This window comes from Eublepharis macularius, chromosome 5 (genome assembly GCF_028583425.1).
Source record: "Eublepharis macularius isolate TG4126 chromosome 5, MPM_Emac_v1.0, whole genome shotgun sequence".
NCBI classification, from domain to species: Eukaryota; Metazoa; Chordata; class Lepidosauria; order Squamata; family Eublepharidae; genus Eublepharis; species Eublepharis macularius.
The window spans coordinates 117,345,529-117,361,887 of NC_072794.1; the positions used below are offsets into that span (position 1 = coordinate 117,345,529).

Sequence of the window (16,359 nt, forward strand, 5' to 3'; positions counted from 1 at the left end):
CGGTCAGAGTAGTTCAAAAGTGGAATCAGCTGCCTAGGGAGGTGCTGAGCTCCCCCTCACTGGCAGTTTTCAAGAAGAGACTGGATGAATACTTGTCAGAGATGCTTTAGGCTGATCCTGCACTGGGCAGGGGGTTGGACTAGATGGTCTGTATGGCCCCTTCCAACTCTATGATCTTCTATGATCTGGGCCCCACTACTCCTCATGAGTAGAGGAGCTGACACAGCTTGTGGAAAGGAGCCTAGCATGGGATGCAACATCATCTGTAGGGGAAATGCCCTATAGGGCTATAAGCGAGGCTAGAGCCACTGTAGGATGAACTTCTCTACAGTCTTACTGATGCTCCCACCAGTTGCCTGACTTGTGTGTTGCTTGATTCTTGAAACCTTGTTGCCTTACCATTGGATTTCGCCTTTGCAATATGTTATTTGACCCTGGACTGAGACCTTGGATTGCCTTTTGAACTTTGCCTCGGGATTCCATTACTTATCACTGGACTTTGATTTTGAATTCTCACAACTATTGCTTTTGGAAATGCTGTTGTTGCTGGGGCTCACATCCTACTTCGGAAAGTAGGGGGAAATTCATTTCCCCTAATAAAACTTAGTATCTAGTACACTATCCGTTCAGATTATCTTGTTTGAATAGATTTCAAAGGTGTTGTAACAAAAGTATTTTGTCTTTATGCCCGAGAAATGTGGCCACTCTATCAATTCTGTCTAGCACCCAAACAGTCAGCATTCTCATAAGAAATGGAATTTTATCCTTCTCAGGTCAAGCATAACCCAACTATGCAGTACAAATGAATCCCATTACTACACAGGGAATCTTTAAATGGCTATTTTTAAATCCTGGCCCAATCCGGTTACTTAGATACATGTACTTGAATATACAGTACTCATACTTGGTATTTTAGCTATTTGAAAAATACAGGATAAGCCTCACAGAACATTTCTACGGAACTTCATAGAGAAATAGTATGCAATACAGAGAATTTAAAGCTAATGAAAAATAACATACAAATGTCATATTGGTTTATAAGTTTAGAGATAAAACAAGAACTAACTTTTTAAAAATCTTTCAAAAATTTTTTAAAGCCAGTAGTTAGAAATTTTGGTCTGGAACTAGAATTTTTTGTTTGACGCAGATGACAAGAAGCTAGAATACTTTAGGAGGGAGCTTTATAAAACAAAAAAAATGGAGGAGGAAGGCAAAAAGAAATGCTTGTGTATTGGAGGTATTTCAAGCCTAGTGCCCTCTTGAAGCATATTAAGGAAAGTGGGTTATGGCTTTAAACTTTTTGGCATGAACAATCTCCATTTGGCATAACAGAGAGTTTTTATCCAGCTCTTTATTTGTACAGGAGTTGGTATAAAAGGTACTTGCAAGCTATATTTAAAACATTCATCAGACAGACAGTATTTTAAGAGAACTAAACAATTTCAGTGAAACATGTTCAGTTTTATGTTGCAAATCAGTTATTACCAAATGCTTTATTTCTTAGTTTTCAACAAAAGTAGCAAGCTGTCTATTCTATTTCTCTCTGCCTTCTTCCCTCCCCCACAAGTCCTTAAAAGGGCATGTAAAATGTCAACATGAACTGGGCAATGCTGCCTTCCTGGACTCCTACCACATATGCAAATCATCATGCTGCCACGTAAGATGTTTTGCAACAGCTAATTTGTAGTACCTCATTTTCCCCCTCTTTAATTGAAATAAAACCAGCTGGAGAGGTTATGCAATATAAGGGCCATGCGCTTTGTTTGCATGTTTGTGGCTGAAATGCCATAAGCCATTGAGAAATGTGAAGTGAAAGCTTAACTTAGCATTCCCACTTGCCTCCTAAGGACTTTCAATGCATAGTTCCTGGAGGAAACAACCTGCCAGCAAGCATGAAAAAACATGAAAGGGTTTATAGGTAATTTAATGTTGGTGAGAAGCAGCATCCAATCCAACAGGCATCTCTCTTTTGATAAAGGCATCCAACTGTGGATTCAGTGTCTAAGCTGTCCGGCCTTCTGTCATTGGTTTTATAACATACCACCTATTATTACCCCTTCCCACCAATGCCTCTTTGAGACAGTTCTTAAATTATTAAAAAAGAAATATTTTCAATCGAAAAGAGTTTTTGATTTTGCTACTACAGACTAACACGGCTAACTCCTTTGGATCTATGCAACTTCAATGTGGCTGCTTCCCCGACTACTCTGGTAATGCACATCATGTACCACTCCTGTATGGTCTGCTTGATGAAGTCACACTTATTAAAATATATAAATATTTCTAAAAATGGTTCAAGTTAAATAAAAACAAATTCATGTTGGTTTTAGATCATTACATTTTATTATGCCGTTAACCATGCCACTCAGGTAATGTAAGAAACTGCCTTAAACACTTGGAGAATGAGTAGACCAACTGGAAAATAGCCAGGCAAAAGGAGATATAACATAGAAACATACAGCTTGAACTCAGTTTGTCTTCAGAAATGAATAATGCCAGCAAATAATTCTGTGCCACAAAAGATTTTCAGTTTGGGAACAGTTTTTCATTAAGATGTAGTATAAAAACAGTGCTGCACTTACCTGTAACTGTTGTTCATCGAGGTATTCTGTGATTCCCTGTACCGCCCATCTCACTACTGTCTGAGCACTAGCTTTCTTTCCTCTGTTAGGCCTGGAAAAACAAATAAAGAGTTGAAAATCTACTCTGAAGGATTTAGTGCAATCCATATAGAACAGAATCACTCTCCTGACTTCAAGCATATGTAACGCCTTTTCTGCCTCATTCAATTGGTTACAGAAAAAAACAGGCAACACGATTTTCTGCGACACGTGAAACTTTGTCGCTACTTTTGGTAAGAAGTCCAATTTCATTCTTAATACCACCTTCTCTGGGTGAATTTTCAGAAAAGGTGAGTTCACACAACGAAGCAAACCCACTCACTCTCCTTGCTGACATGACTGCCACTAGCAGCGCAACTTTCATTGACGAAAATTTCAAATGACATTTCGCTAATGGCTCAAACAGTTTTGCTAATAGAGAAATGTGAATTTATAAGCAGTTAGATTAATTGATTGAGATATATATAGATATGTATAGGTTAATTGATAGAATATTGATAGAGAATAATTAATGATAAGGTTTAAACATGACGATTGAGTAATTAACAATATTTTCTTTCTTTGATAAGATTTATATGCACCAAACTGAATGCACAGAAGAGTTAAATTGATTGATTATGTGATGAGTTATATAGAATTACCATAAAAAGATGAAATGAGTAATATATAGAGAACAAATCAAATTGTTTGATTTAAATGTGGGAAATTTTTATGGTTTATGATATATAGGTTTAGGATATACAGAAATATTCAAAATTGGAAAATGGGATAAATTGTTTATCTAAAGACGTACAGTTTGGGTGTATAATAAGTAAAGGAGTTAAAGATGTACTGCTTAATATAATGGAGAATGTATATTTGTTTTAGACAGAGGAATTTAATAGAAGTAAGGGAAAAGGGACAGAGGGTGGGAAAGCTGTTGGAAGTCAACAAAAGGGGGGGAAAGGGAGGGGGTTAGAAATGAAAAATTACGGGAAAATTGATTGTAATGTAAAAATAATAAGGTTCTAACCCAATAAAAAAATTTTCTAAAAAAAAAAAAAACAGTTTTGCTAATAATTTTGTCAAAACCAACTGCAGTGACATTGTGGAAGCAGTCTTTTGGCCGGTGGAAACATATGTTGTTCAGGCTCTTCAGAAACAATTTTGAAGTGTGATGTGAGAACACTGTTCTACCATCAACTGGGGCATGGAATGCTGAAATTGCAGCCAGATAAACTTTAACTGATGAGTTAGACAGGCCTCTTTGTTTAAGGTCCAGTTAATATTCCAGTACCGTAGCTAGTGTACAATCGGTAGCACTTAGGCCTTTGTTCTCTACCCACACTCTGAATTTTTCCTGCTTTAGGTTATATGACTGTCTAGTTGACAACCTTCTAGTATTTAAAATGATCTGTGCTTCAGCTTCATCAGTACGACTAACCATGCTGTCAGTTTTGAGTCTCAGTATGTCGTGATGAAGGATTCCCTCCCACAACAGGAGGTCCAGTTCCTTGGTAAGTGGTATAGTTGAGTCTGCAACCTCATTAACCTGTGGAACTAGGGTTGCCTTGGCCAGTATGATGCTATTACAATCCCCCTTGTGCCATCTGTCTGCAGTTTGCTTACTACCCTGGCTAGTAACATGGTTGGTGGGAATGCATAATAGAAATGGCCTGACCAGTAAAGTTGGAATGCGTCTCTTAGAGCAGAACCACAAGTGACAAAAGGCACAGATTGGACACTTGTCAGCTTCCCTCAAGTTTTGATGGGAAATGTAGGCAGCTTGGCGGAATGTTGGACAAGTGACAGTTGAAAAGTCCATTGGACAGCAGTCGGAGAGCCAAGCTGCAAGACTAGGATGCCTACATTTCCCATCAAAACTTGAGGGAAGCTGACAAGTGTCCAATCTGTGCCTTTTGTCACTTGTGGTTCTGCTCATAGAGAGCCCTAACCTTGGCCTCCCCTTGAGCAGAATAAGCTGGCTTTTCGGTTGTCCTCTGATGTGAACAGATCTATATCTGGAAACCCCCATTTTGAAAAGATATGGTCTAAGTAGCAATCCTTTATAGACTATTCATGGGACTCACCTCCCAATCTGCTGAGATGGTCCGCTATTATATTGCCTACCTCTGATATATGCACTGCTTGCAACCACACTGCGTGATCTACTGCCCAAGTCCAAATTGCTATGGTTTCTCTGCACAGGCTTGTGGAGGCAGTGCCCCCTTGTTTGTTGACATAAAACATCACGGTTGAGTTCTCTGTGAGGATTAGGACAGACTTCCCTCTTACCACATTTGCAAATGAAATTAAGGCATAATGGATCACTTTTAATTCAAAAAGATTAATATGAGGCTCCCTCTCAGTTTGACCCCACATCCCATGGGTTGACAATTCTCCACAATATGCCTCCCATCCATAGTGATTGACACCTCAGCTAGTGTGTGTCCAAACTGCAACCCCTTTAATAGATGTTCATCGAACAGTCACCACTGCAATGATCTTACAAGCTCCCTAGGGATGTTAAATTTCTTATCTTGTTAGTCTCTTTCACTGTGGAATACTGAGATAAACTACAATTGTAGTTCTCTCATTCTCAATTGAGCAAATGGGACCACAGCCGTGGTTGATGCCATGAATCCTAAAAGGGTCTGAATTTTTCTTGCCTCTTGAAAGCGACACCTCTGAAAAAATTCCCAACTAACCCTTTTATTTTCTCTGCAGGTAAGAAGGCTTTATTTGATATGCCATCAAAGATCGCCCCTATAAATTGGACCTCTCTTGTTGATATCAACTTGGAGTTTTTCTGGTTCACAAATAAACCTAACCACAGACATGTGTACAAAGTTATCTGAATTTGTCTGCTTACATCTTCTGCAGACTGGCCAGTAATCAGCCAGTCATCGAGGTAAAGGTAAATACAACAATGCTGTGTCCTTAAGTAAGCAATGACTACCGCCATGCATTTAGTGAAAGCAAGGGGTGCTGTAGAAAGACTAAATGGTAGGACATGATATTGGTACACTGCCTTGTCATAAGTAAACCTCAGGAACCTCCTATCTCATGTATGGATTATGTGGAAATACACTAATTACACCAAATTGCAAACCAGCAGTTTGGTGTAATCAGTGTCATGACTGTATGCAGGGTGGTCATGTGGAATTTACGAGTAACAAGAAACTTATGAAGTCCACATACATCCAGTATTGGCCTGTGTTCCTCATCTTTTTTATCCATCATGAAAAATCTGGAGTAGGAACCTAATTCTGACTCCCCCACAGGTACTTTCCATACCACATTTTTATCTATCAATGTCTTAAGTTCTGTTCCCAACTTGAGGGACGTTTGAGACTCAGAGAAATTAGGAAGACCCAGACAAAGGGAACTTTCAAACTCATACCTACAGGAAATAAGCAGGGTAGACTTACAGGAAAATTAGGTTTCGGATAAGGAAAACAAGATATAAAGAAGAAGGAACTGTAGAGATGGAAAATGAGTATAATACATAGTTTGTTGTTATCATCGCTGTTGATTTCTTACAAAGTTGTGCTTGATATCCCCTGATGTGATGTCTATGTGTATATGTATGTATTCTTTTTGAAATCAATAAAATAATAATAATAATAATAAAAATTTTTAAAAAGGGAACTTTCAAACTCAATTTTATAACCATCATGAACTATTTTGAGAACCCAAACATCTGTAGTAATATCTCACCAAACAGAGTAATAACTATGTAGCCTTTCCCCCAAAATGGGTTCCAGCCCTTGTTCTAATCTTTTGAATGATGAGGCTGTGGCCCCTGCCTCGATCTGTGGGTTTACTTCCTTCTGGAGAAATTCCCCTGGGTACTTTGGTACTGTCGCTGCATAGGATACGTGTATTGCTGGTAGGGTTGAAATCTGTATGATCTTCCCCTGTATTGCGACTGTTTGTAATGACTTCTTCCTTGTCCCTGCTGAGTCAGTGGTAGGCCTCCATAGGAATGGGCAGTTAACCTATCCTTCTGTTTTTGTGAAAGATATTCATCCTTTTTTTGGAAAATAAAGTCTTCCCTTCGAAGGGTAAATCTTCCAGTTTGTTCCTTGTTTCTGTAGGAAGTGCGGTGTCCCTCAGCCAGGCGTGTCTTCTCAAGACAATGGCTGATGTTATGGCTCTCGTTGAAGTGTCTGCTACATTCCGACTGACGTTTATCTGATGACGTGCCAATCTCACCGCTTTTTCTTGGATGACCTTTATTAATGGTCTTTCGTCTTCTGACAGTTTCGTGTGGAAGGACAAAGCCTTGCTCCACAGGAAGAGCTGGTAAGCTCCCATCATCGCCACACAGTTCGCTATCTTTATGTTTAGTGCAGCAGGTGAATAAATCTTTCTACCTAGCGCGTCTAATTTTCTTCCTTATTGGATGACGTCGAGTGTGTGCCCTGCCTTTGCCTTGCCTTCATTTCCTCCGTAACTAAGGGGGGGGGGGTGAACCGACAAGTGTGGGCAGACATCATCATTTGTTCTGTAGTGGCAAGTGCTGACACAGGTTTCAGGTTCAGCGTATTCATCATCTCCACAAATCTTTCTATTACTGGGAAGGCAACGTTAGAGGTTGAACCAGAATACAGATGCTGCAAGATTTTATCTTTTGGCTTGGGCTCCACCAAGGAAATATCTATCTCTAGAGCTCTGGCTATTCTCATCAACTGTTCAGTGTAAGAATGAAAATCATCTGTAGGTGACACCTCTTCTGTGGCACCCACAGTGTCATCTGGAGACGGTTCTGATGGTGTGGTAGGACTATGCTGTTCCTGGTAAGGATCTGCCTCTATGTCTAGCTCCAACAGGTGATAAGCCATCTTTGAGCTTGAGAAGGAATGCTGTCTCCTTGGTGGTACCAGTGATGGTTCTCTAGCCATCACATCCATGAAGAAAGCCTTCTTTGTATTGTCGAAGGCTTTCACAGCCGGAGAATGATGGTTGTTGTGGGTTTTCCGGGCTGTATTGCCGTGGTCTTGTGACACTGTGACACTGAGAGATCTCTGTCTTTTGGTGCTACACCTCTGAAGATGCCAGCCACAGCTGCTGGCGAAACGTCAGGAACTACAATGCCAAGACCACGGCAATACAGCCCGGAAAACCCACAACAACCAAAGCCTTCCTTGTGTCGATGCCATAATGGGTTGTCTCCCTGTGGTACCATGCTTCATCACCACGTGGGTAATAGCGCTCTTCCTTCGAAGAATGATGGGAGCTTTACTTCCGATGATGAATTTTGCTTTCTTCCTCTGAGGAATGGGCAGACCACAATCTAGAATGGGTCAAAAACGACTTTGAGTGAGCTGAATAATAAGTAATAATAATAACATTTGATTTATATACCGCCCTTCAGGACAACTTAATGCCCACTCAGTGCGGTTTACAAAGTATGTCATTATTATCCCCACAACAAAACACCCTGTGAGGTGGGCGGGGCTGAGAGAGCTCCAGAGAGCCATGACTAGCCCATGGTCACCCAACTGGCTTCAAGTGGAGAAGTGGGGAATCAAACCTGGCTCTCCAGATTAGAGTCCTGTGCTCTTAAGCACTACACCAAATTGGCTCTCAGGTGTAGGCAGAGGGTTGATCACTTGGACCTCCTGCTCTACCCATCATTCTCTCAGAGATGCCTTGGGTGACTCTTGTAGAGACAGATGTTTTGTTTTCTTTTTTCTCTTCCTGGTTGGCTCTCCTTCCCTGGCGCTTGGATCCAGTTGCATCACTGTTGGTGCTGGAATTGTCTTTGGGTCCTTTGACTTTGACTGTCGGCTTCCAGCCATCGGTTACGATCAAGTAGGTGATCTCAGTTCCGAGCCTGAGTAGTGTATTCGGGTCAGATCCAGAAGGAAGGCAACCTTGAAGGAAATGGATGGTTTGCAACTCCGAGGCATCTTCAAACCCAATGGGTTTGGATCCGATGGGCTGGGTGCCTTGAGTGAGATCGAGGATGCTCAGCTCCGTGGTCTCTTTGAGCCCATTGTACCTGGTCTTGGAGTTGAGGGGGGTCTTGGAGTCGATGGGGTCTTCAGATCCAATGTGCTGGCACCACCGGTCTGGGCCGCTTTTTTCGCCTTTGCTGGTTGTTTTGCAGCCTCAAGAGCGCTCTGCCATAGAGATGCTTTTAAACAGCTGGCTCTTTCTGCCTGGGCTTTTGTGGTAAAGCTCCGGCAATACTTGAACAACTAGGTATCGTGCAACTCCCCCAAGCACATCAAACAAAGAGAATGCCCATTGGTTTTTGTCATCTTCGCAATGCACTTAATGCAGTGCTTGAACAGGGCCTTCTCTGACATTTCCAACTCCAAAAATGTTTGCTTCCCAAGGTAAGGAGAAAAGAGTACTTATCCTCTCCTCAATCAGCTAGAACCTCTTCCAACGGCAGAAAAATAGGAATTGAGGATAGCAAGGGGCGCCCCCGCATCCCTAGGGGCTGTTTTCAGCGAGAAGCAGCCGTGCATGTGCAATGGGAGGCAAGGACACCCCCTAGTGATTTTCAAATTAAAAACCCCTCTGAATAGGCAGGCCTGCATGTCTGCAGTCCCATGTGGGACTGCACAGGGAGACCAACGATTAATAGCTCTTTACAAAGGTGTGTATATGTGTGTGTGTGGGGGGGGTGCTGCAGAAAATCCTTCAGATAAATACTTCCACTATGTATTGTTGTGTTAGAAATTCTGACCCATTATTCCAGGTACAGTCAGAATGTAGCCTGTGAACCATTAGGCAATTTTTAGTGGGTGACCTCATACTTGCTGGTTGCTGTGATTCTAGAATCCAAACTACCTCAGCCGATCCAAGAAAGAGTGAACAGTCGGGTTCACTTAGCACACGTTATTATGCTATTACTGACACACGATCCTGACAATACAACTCGTGCTTCATCACATTACTTTAACACAAATCAAAGCATTCTAGAGATTCTAGTTTTTTTAAAAAAACCAGCATGCCCAAAATCAAAATATCCTCATGCTTACAGTATTTTGCTGGGGAAGGGGAGTATCCAATAGCTAACAAATACATAGGCAGGGTGTTTTTGTCTCTTAGTTCCCTCAGCAGATGGACCAAGAGAGTCAAGAAGAGCTCTGACCAGTGTGAAATCATGCTCAGGTCACAGATAAAGTCTTTTTCAACCTGCTTGCTGGGCCTAAGGGAAAAAATATTTTAATTCCAGTACACACCTCACAGCGGTAATGTAATAAACATGTTATGGGTTGCTATTCACAAGCCCCTGCCTGTAGATCACCTGGCATCCTTTCCTGTTCATATCCTGATAATTAGCAGAGGGTCATTTACCTTTGCCTAGAGCAGGGGTGGGCAAATTGCGGCCCGCGGGCCGCATGCGGCCCGCTACAGAGTTTTTTGTGGCCCGCCAAGACAGTAGAAAAGTGTGATAGGGTACATTTGTCTCATTAAACTGATTCTAAAATTAAATGTGCTTACAGCTATAGATGATATGAAATTAGCACAATAAATAAATTGAATAAAACTACCACTATTTTATTTAATTTATATTTATTGATTTTTATGATACAATTTATACCTTTTTTGAAATGCAAAGTTAACTAATGAATGCAATCATTTTAAAAGGTGCGGCACTCCGCTAACCTCCGCTCCCACAAAGTGGCCCCCGAGCCAAAACAATTGCCCACCCCTGGCCTAGAGTTTAAAAGTTTGCATTTCACAAAGACATAGTTTAGATGTAAGTTGAAAACAGAAAAAAAACTTTTGTTCTTAATAAAATATTTCAAATAAAAAGTTCTGGAACTCTTAGTTCAGTGTTATAACCTTGAATGGTGGGGCAGGAATAGATTCTAGAAGCCTATCAACAGGCTACAATTAATAGGCATGGGGAGAAATCCAGCTCAAAGGACAAGAGAATGTATGACTTGCAAACTAGGGTGGGCCTGACAGAAGCTTTCCAACCAAAACAAGACTTCATTGGTGTATATTTTTCATTAGCAAAATATTTGGGAACCACTGCAATAGCTGTTATGTGCACTTTTATACTTTCTGCTATTGATAAATTCTGATATTGATCACACACACACACACAGAGCAGAACTGGACTGAAAGCTTTAAGAAAGCAGCAGAATTTTATACCTCATAGCATACTTACATGCATGCTTTCTGCAGCATCTAACTGGAAGCTATTTAAGAAGTTACCCTAGTCAAGAGAAAGTGAACAAAGACAACAGAAATTGCCACTGAAATTGTTATCTCACTGTAGAGAGCAATTCAAGAACAGGAAAATCATCAGCAGCTTAAGAAACAGAACAAAACATTTGTAAAGTATTATATGAGTAATTCTTTCTCCTTTCCTTTTTTTCTGACTTTGGTTCTCCAATAGTGGTCATAATTGGGGCAACATATAAAATAGCACTGACTGACACTAAACGTCAGTGGAAATTTAATTGTGTTGGGAACAGAAAGGGCAGATTTGGTCTTCCTTGCACACTCAAAAGCTGAATTAACACTACATTTATATTTATTCTGAGAGACCTAGTATGGTAGCTAATAGTACTGATGTCATTGTATTTGAAAAGTCTTGAGAATCTAGATTGTTCATCCTGTAACTGGGGCCTGATCTACATTCCGCAGAATGAGGTGAAAGAATTTTGAAGTGGTAGACTGGAACGGATTGCTTCAGACTGCAGGCAAAGCATTCTGGTTTTGAATGCTTTTCCGTGTGAAAAATGTTCTGCATGTAAAAAGAGCAGCACAGAAAGGAGGTTCGAGCCTGATCTGTTCTTTACAGGGAGGCTTTTGTTTTTTAAGCATAGGAAAGAAATATGGCCCTACACCACCAATATACTGTATTATAGTCCATCTACCACTACAAAAAATACTCCTTCATGTGAACTCATTCTTCAGCCTTTGCATACTAGGCCTGCATCTTCTGCACTAGCTGTGTTGAATGGGCTATGCCTAGGGTTACTAGGCTCCCTCAATCTCGCTGCAGGGGATTGGGGCCTGGCACTTACCTGTGGGCTCCCGCAAGTGCGATAACGCAACTTCTTGGAAGTGACATCATCACATGGCCCCTGGGAGCACGGCCATGCTCTGCAGGGGCCTGTATTGGGGACGCTGTGGAGCGTGGAAGCGCTCCTGCCCTCAGCGGCCCCAAATGCACCTGTTTCGGCCCAGACCAGGCTTGTTTCGGGCCCATTTTGGCACAGATTGGGCCTGTTTTGAGCCGCTGCAGAGCACGGGAGTGCTCCTGTGCTCCGCAGTGGCCCGATACGGTCCCGATCCAGGCAAAAATGGGCCCATTTTGGGCTGCTGCAGAGCGCAGGAGCGCTCCCGTGCTCCGTAGGGTCTCAAAACAGGTCCAATCTGCACCAAAATGGGCCTGAAATGAGCCCAAAATGGGCATGTTTTGGGCTGGTGTGGAGGGCAGGAGCACTCCTGTGCTCCGCAGCGGCCCCAATCCAGGCCTGATCCAGGCCAAAATGGGTCCAATCCAGGCGGCTGCAGCGCACAGGAGCATGCAGCACCACAGGGGAGTGGCTAGGTAAGTGGGGGCGGGGAATCCTCTGCCCCTGGTGGGTGTCTGGCATCCCTAGCTATGCCTCAAACCTTTCGCTAACACCTGATGCAATCTGTACTTTATTTTAGATCCAGTCTCTGACTGGACTCTACCTCCCAATGGACGTCCATCTTTTCCTACCATAAAGTTCTTACCTCACCATCTTTCTTACAGTTACTTGTAATGTTCATAAAAGGCAAATTTCAATGTATTCACAAACTGGTTCAAGCAGCTGCACCTACTAGAAATTGTATTTAGTCACGCAAAGGCACACCCTTTTTATTTTTCATATTCATTATTGTTCCTGTGCAGTTGCTATTCTGTGCCAGTTCAGAAAATGCTCAAAGAACAGTGAAGAAACAATGAAGGACATATGACTATATAAAAACTGCCTTAAGCAAGAGTCAAGTCACACACGAAGTGACCCTTACTGCATGCCCAGAAGATGGCAAATCATTGTCAAGATCCCTAGCCGAATTGGCCTGGGGAGAATTGCTATCTGACCCCAAGGTTGCAATTGGCCTTAATTTGGGCATATAAGAAGGGGCCGCCAGAACTAAGCACTTCCTGCCCTCCCTCTCATGATCTAGCTAGGTTCACAGAATTAGCATTGCTGTCAGATGACCATCTAGCCTCATCTTAAAAATCTCCAAAGAAGGAGAGCCCAACACTTCCTGAGGAAGCCTGTTCCACTGAGGGACTGCTCTAACTGTCAGGAAGTTCTTCCTAATGTTTAGCCGAAAACTCTTGATTTAATTTCAACCCATTGGTTCTGGTCCAACCTCCAGGGGCAGTGGAAAATAACTCCATGCCATCCTCTATGTGACAGTCCTTCAAGTATTTGAAGATGGTTATCATATCACCTCTCAGTCGTCTCCTCTCCAAGCTAAACACGCCGAGCTCCTTCAACCTTTCCTCATAGGACTTGGTCTCCAGACTCCTCACCATCTTTGTTGCCCTCCTCTGGACATTTTCCAGCTTGTCTATATCCTTCTGAAATTGTGGTGCCCCAAACTGAACAAAATTCTCTAGGTGAGGTCTAACCAGAGCAGAATGGAGTGTTATCATTGCTTTGCATGATCTGGACACTATGCTTCTGTTGATCCTAGGCTGTAACTCCCTTCCCCCATCATGTGTTTTGTTATTGTCGAGGACCATTTCCTTTGCAGGAGAAGACTAAGGAAAAGTAGGAATTGAACAGCTCTGCCCTCTCTTCACTGTCTGTTGAAATTTCACTTTCCTGTCCCTGCAATGGGTCTACCATGTCCTTACTCTTTTTTGTACTTGGAACATAAGCAAAGAACCTTTTTTTGTAGTTTTTAGCATATCTTGTCAGCCCAAGCTCATACTGAGCTTTCGCTTTTCTAATGCTCTCCCTACAAGCATTGGTTATATTTATCCTTGGTTATAAAGCCCTCCTTCCATTTCTTAAATGAATCTTTTTTATTTCTCAGTTCATTGGAAAGCTGTTTATGGAGCCACCTTGACTTCTTTAGGCTCCTCCCGTTTTTCCTTCTCATAGGAATTGTTTGTGAGTGTGCCTTCAATATTTCACCTTGAAGAAACTCCCACCCCTCTTGAACTCCTTTCTCCTCATATATTTCTGACCATGGGATTCTATCCAGCATAACTTTTAGTTTTGTTAAAATTTGCTTTCCTGAAGTCCAACCTATATATCTGACTACGTACAGCTTTTCCCTTCCCCAAGAGTACTTCTCACCTTTTTTAACCAGATGGGAGGGGGGAGTGAGACAGAGGCAGAAGGGAAGGGGAAAGGGATAGGGGGGAGTGAGTGGCCAATCCTTGCAGCGGCTCTTCTTCTCTGGCCAATGGGATTCTCAAGAATGAGAGTACCTTTTTTAAACTTCTGCAAGGAGTTAAATTTGGAAGCTTGCCTCAGTCAGCCTCCATTTTGCTCTCGCCTGGAGACACAGAGAGACACTGCTGCTGCCTCTCTGTCTCTGTAGCCTGGGCTATGTCTCTGGCTGGCCTGCTTTCGACTGTGACTGCCAAGACTTGTACTTGGTTAGAGGACTTCCGAGTCTGCTGCTGCACCTTAGGACTGCACCGCACCCAGAGGACTGGTTTGAGAGTCATTAGACTCACTGATGCAGAGGAGTTAGCCATGTTAGTCTGTAGTAGCAAAATCAAAAAGAGTCCAGTAGCACCTTTAAGACTAACCAACTTTATTGTAGCATAAGCTTTCGAGAATCACAGTTCTCTTCGTCAGGTTTTTTTTGTCAGTTTTTTTTTTAGTTTGCATTTTAAAACCTGCATTTTAAAACCTGCTTTTTTGTTATGTATGGGGGCTTTTGTTTGTGGGGGGCTTTGATTAGACTCACTGGTTTTTTTTCTCTTTTTGAGGGGAGGGGGTTGGCCTGGAGTCTGGGAGAGGAAGGACTGGGGGGAGGGAGAAGGGAAAAGGTTTTTTTTAGTTTGCATTTTAAAACCTACTTTTTTGTTATGTATGGGGGGTTTTGTTTGTGGCGGGGCTTTGATTTCTGGCTTTATATTTACTACTTCATATTTGCTGCTCATTCTTCTGTGGGGTGTTTTGTCATATGTGGGTAATTTGTTATTTGTAGTTTTAATAACATCATAACATTCTATTTATCTACCGCTCTTCAGGACAACTTAATGCTCACTCAGAGTGGTTTACAAAGTCATTATTATCCATACAACAATCACTCTGTGAGGTGACTGGGGCTGAGAGAGCTCCAAGAAGCTGTGACTGACCCAAGGTCCCCTAACTGGCTTCAAGTGGAGAATTGTGTGTAATCAAACCCAGTTCTCCAGATTAGAGTCCTGCCAAGTTGGTTATAGTTCCTGTTCATTTTATTAAATTCACGTCTTCTTCCGGGGTGGGGCGGGTGTTTTCCCTTGCTATGGGTGCTTTCTTTGTTGCTGTAAATTTTTGCTGGTTATTCTTTGTGGGGAGGGGGATTTGTTTTCCCCTGTTGTTGGGCTTTCTTCACAGACGTTTGGTTGGTATTTTTTTTTTGCTGAGTTCTGCCTTCTGCTGGCATAGAAGTTTGGTTTGATCATGTGTTCAATTGTTATTAGTTGTTCTTCGGGGGGTGTTTATTGGGGTGCTTGTTTATTAACTTAAACTACCTAGTGGTATTTGGGTGTACTTTTTGAATATCCTGAAAGGGTTGTGAAGTGAAACTTGGGGGGGGGGTGTCCTTTATAAGACTGTCAGGAGTAAGTCCCCTGCAAATTTGGTGGATTTTGCTTGCAAAATGCCACTCCCAGCCGCCCAGATAGCCCCCCTAGAGAATAATGGAGACTGGCTGGAGCTCCTTTCTGGGGAGAATCATAAGATGGCCCCCCCAGAGTCCAATCTTTATGAAACTTAGGGGTAGTTAGAGGACAGTTAGGAGTAAGTCCCCTGCAAATTTGGTTTAGTTTGGTCCAAAAATGATTCCCCCTCCCCAGGCTATCAGAAATTTCCAAATTGTGATACCCATAGGAAACAATGGCCAAATTTTACCAAATTTGCTCTGTATTACCAAACTGAACTGGAGGATAAATTTGGTATTTGAGGATTACTAAATGTTAAAGATAAAAAAGTGGGAGGTTTTTACTTAGAACAAAATGCTTTTGAAAAACTGTTTTGTGATTCTGATGAAAAACTGATTTAAAAAATGTATGTATTCTTAATGCAAATGAAGACAGAAAATGAGGGGATGGAGGAATATAAGGCTAAATGGACACAAAATTTAGGATATAGTATTGATTCAACACAATGGAATAAGATATGGAAAGTGAATGTTAAAATAACTAAGTCAGTTGCTTTTAGAGAGAATTTATATAAGATGTTTTATAGATAGTATTTAACTCTGGATAGACTTGCCAAGATGTATAAAAATATGTCAAATAACTGCTGGAAATGTGGGAAACATACAGGAACATTCTATCGTATGTGGTAGACTTGTAAAGAGATACATAAATTTTGGATAATGGTACATACATTACTACAAACAATTTTACAGATTTCAATTCCCTTTAAACCATATATATTTTTGTCAATCTGCATACCAGAAGAGCTGAATAAAGACCAGAAATATTTCATAATACATGTAGTAACAGCGGCAAGAATTTTATTAGCATACTATTGGAAATGACCAACAACACCTCAGCAAGAGGAACTAATAGCAAAGATAATGGAAAATGTGGAAATGGACAAAATAACTTCACTAATGA

General features: G+C 41.6%; 1 long non-coding RNA gene across 1 annotated transcript in view; it reads right to left on the reverse strand.

The window, feature by feature from the left end:
* LOC129329732 (uncharacterized) overlaps positions 1-16,359 on the reverse strand; it is a 56,053-nt gene that overhangs the window by 18,200 nt on the left and 21,494 nt on the right. Inside the window, exon 3 of the long non-coding RNA XR_008597015.1 lies at positions 2,583-2,673. This is a non-coding gene — a long non-coding RNA (uncharacterized LOC129329732). The remainder of the gene's footprint in view (positions 1-2,582; positions 2,674-16,359) is intronic.